Source organism: Furipterus horrens, unplaced genomic scaffold (genome assembly GCF_987537825.1).
Source record: "Furipterus horrens unplaced genomic scaffold, mFurHor1.1.pri manual_scaffold_8, whole genome shotgun sequence".
NCBI classification, from domain to species: Eukaryota; Metazoa; Chordata; class Mammalia; order Chiroptera; family Furipteridae; genus Furipterus; species Furipterus horrens.
The window spans coordinates 59,332,128-59,335,439 of NW_028327178.1; the positions used below are offsets into that span (position 1 = coordinate 59,332,128).

Here is a 3,312-nt window from a genome sequence, read left to right on the forward strand (position 1 = left end):
CCACACACACCAGGTTAGTTAACATCGGATTAGGTCCATTACCATTTCCTCTGGGAACAGGTTCAGTCCATCAATATATCCTTTGGGAATGGCTAAGTCCAAGGCCAGGTTGATTAGCATATAACAAAAGTCCAGATGTGCATTCTAGCTGCCTCCATGTTCTGACAATTACCAGAGGCAAAGGGGGTTGTGGGAGGTAGAGGAGGGTGAAAGTGGATTAAATGGTGATGGAAAGAGACTTGATTTTGGAGGATGAACACAAATACAATATACAGATCATGTATTATAAAAAATTGTACTCTTGAAACTTCTATAATTTTATACACCAATATAACTCTAATAAATTCAATAAGAAGAAAAGAAATATGTGAGTGGTGATGCCCCAGCTGACTTTCAGACCTGAAGTAAGAAGCAGAGCTGCTCCAGCCACAAATACCTGAAGCAGGGCCAGCCAGCTGAGCCTATATCAGATCAATTATTTATTCAATAATAAATGAATATTGTTTTAAGTAATGGAGGTTTGAGGTGGCTTGTTACACAGAAGCATTGTCATCATTGAGAACTAATACATATCAATTTAGTTTGTGAGTGTTGGTGTCCCTGACAAAACCCTCAAGAGTTGCTGTGGAAAGCTGACCTACTTTCTGGCTTGGGCGACACCCCTCCCAGATTCAAGCTTGCGCTTCTCCCATAGCTACGTAATGCTTATGGCAGAATTCTGTCCCTGGAGTAGTCCCATGAAGGATATGGGCTTCTGGTATTTTCCAAATTCTTTTATCTTTTACCACTCCCTGACTTTAGAATATCCCCAGATTTTTCATACTTAGTACAGTGTTGAAGACGCAGGAGTCCCTTAATATCTATTGTTTGAATAAATTAATCAATAACTGCATTAGAAGGTCATTTTCTGAAAGTGTCATGTGAGTTAAAATGCCCACCTTTTTAATCCAATGCACTTAAATACAACACTGATATTATGAATAAATAAGCAAAATTATATTTATAGGTGAACTTGATTTTAATTGCATTTAATTTAAAATCCTGCTTTAGTATCTCAACTTTGACACATATTTTAAAGAGGGAAGGGAATTCTTGGACCCTGTGACAAAAGAGAAGGTAAAATTCCATTAAATCTCCTCTAGCCCTTCCAAAATTGGTGCTAAGGGAAACCTGTTTGGCCTAAAAGAAACATCCTTTGCTTAATTATTCAGAGAACTAAAACTGGATTCTTCCCTGCTGTACTTCTCAGAACTTTTAATATGCTAATGCACATTGTAAATTCTCCTCTCAGTGAAATTAGCATGCAGCATTTCTCAAGCCAACTTGGCCCTGGAACCCTGAGAATTTTTGTGCTTAGGGTATTTAAGTGATTAATATCAGCTAATGGAACACAGTTTCCGATGACCTACAAAGTAATGAATCATTCTGTCAGTTACACAGTTATACTTAAATCCCACTTTACTGGCCCTAAATTGACTACTGGTTGGTAATCTTTTTATGGTTATAGCACACTTGAAGAAATGGAGGTGGGGGCTGGCAGTAAGAAAGTCACTAAACAGGTCAGAAATGATTACAATGAAAAGACTTCAGTTGAACAAAGTTTCACAGGTCTATAAGAGCATCCATGTTCATCTCAGTATTCCCTTTAACACAACAGAACTTCTGCTTGGCCCAGCACAAGTAAGGGAATGCTGGGAAACATTCCAGGAAGAACTGGTATTTTGGGTGCAAGCTGAGGTTACAGTACACCTTTTAACTCATTGGTAATAAGCTGTATCTTGTTCTCACAAAAACTGATCATTGTTGTAATTGCATATAGACTCACTTGGAGTAAAAAAAAACACACAAGTTCAAAATTTAATATCACACCTGTTCTCAGAAGTCATAGCATTGCAGTGAGCTCTCCACAAACCAGAGGGGGAAATCTCTGAGCCAATTATGACAAATTACACAGCACCAAAAATACCTTGTGATTAAATGACACCCAAATATATCACTGCTTTTATCTACTGTATTGACTGACTTAGTAGTTATGTTATTGTTACGGGGTGAAAGAAGGCCATCCCCAAAACTCCCCACAGTCCATGGCTTGGGGAATAGGGGATGGGACTCAATGAAGCACAGACATTTTTCCTAAGAAATGCCTTCATTATATGTTACAGAGCAGAGAGAGTGAAGAGGCTGTGTCTGGCTACCGCTCTCACAGCCATTGCAGTATATTGAGCTCCATAGAGACAGCACCGGGGCAAGTGCAAGCCGGATGGGCACTAGGTGACTCTGTGCTTGCTGGGGAAAAGTAATCAAATATGGGCAAAGGAGATCCTAAGAAGCCAAGAGGCAAAATGTCATCATATGCTTTCTTTGTGCAAACTTGCTGGGAGGAGCACAAGAAGAAGCACTCAGATGCTTCAGTCAACTTCTCAGAGTTTTCTAAGAAGTGTTCAGAGAGGTGGAAGACTATGCTAAAGAAAAAGGAAAATTTGAAGACATGGCAAAGACAGACAAGGTCCGTTATGAACGAGAAATGAAAACTTATATTTCTCCTAAAAGGGAAACAAAAAAGAAGTTCAAGGATCTCAATGCACCCAAGAGGCCTCCTTCAGCCTTTTTCTTGTTTTGTTCTGAGTATTGCCCCAAAATCAAAGGAGAACATCCTGGCCTATCCATTGGTGATGTTGCAAAGAAGCTGGGAGAGATGTGGAATAACACTGCTGCAGATGACAAGCAGCCTTACAAAAAGAAGGCTGCTAAGCTGAAGGAGAAATATGAAAAAGATATTGCTGCATATTGAGCTAAAGGAAAGCCTGCTGCTGCAAAAAAGGGAGTTGTCCAGGCTGAAAAAAGCAAGAAAAAAAAAGGAAGAGGAGGAAGATGAAGAGGATGAGGAGGATGAGGAAGAGGAGAAGGAGGAAGATGAAGAAGATGAAAATGAAGAAGAAGATGATGAATAATAAGTTGGTTATAACACATTTTCTTTCCTTGTCTATAAAACATCTAACCCCCCTGTACATAACTCACTCCTTTTAAAGAAAAAAATGGAAATGTAAGGCTGTTTAAGATTTGTTTTTAAACTGTAGTGTCTTTTTTTTGTATAGTTAACACACTACTGAATGTGTCTTTAGATAGCACTGTCCTGGTGGTATTTTCAATAGCCACTAACCTTGCCTGGTACAGTAAGGGGGTTGTAAATTGGCATGGAAGTTTAAAGCAGGTTCTTGTTGGTGCACAGCACAAATCAGTTATATATGGGTATGGTAGGTTTTCATCTTCATTTGTCTCTGATGCAGCTTATACAAAATAATTGTTCTGTTA

The 3,312-nt window shown here is 39.0% G+C and overlaps 1 pseudogene; it reads left to right on the top strand.

Annotated features, from left to right (window-relative positions):
- Positions 1 to 2,306: 2,306 nt before the first annotated feature.
- LOC150003002 (high mobility group protein B1 pseudogene) lies at positions 2,307 to 2,951 on the top strand (annotated as a pseudogene).
- Positions 2,952 to 3,312: the final 361 nt, after the last annotated feature.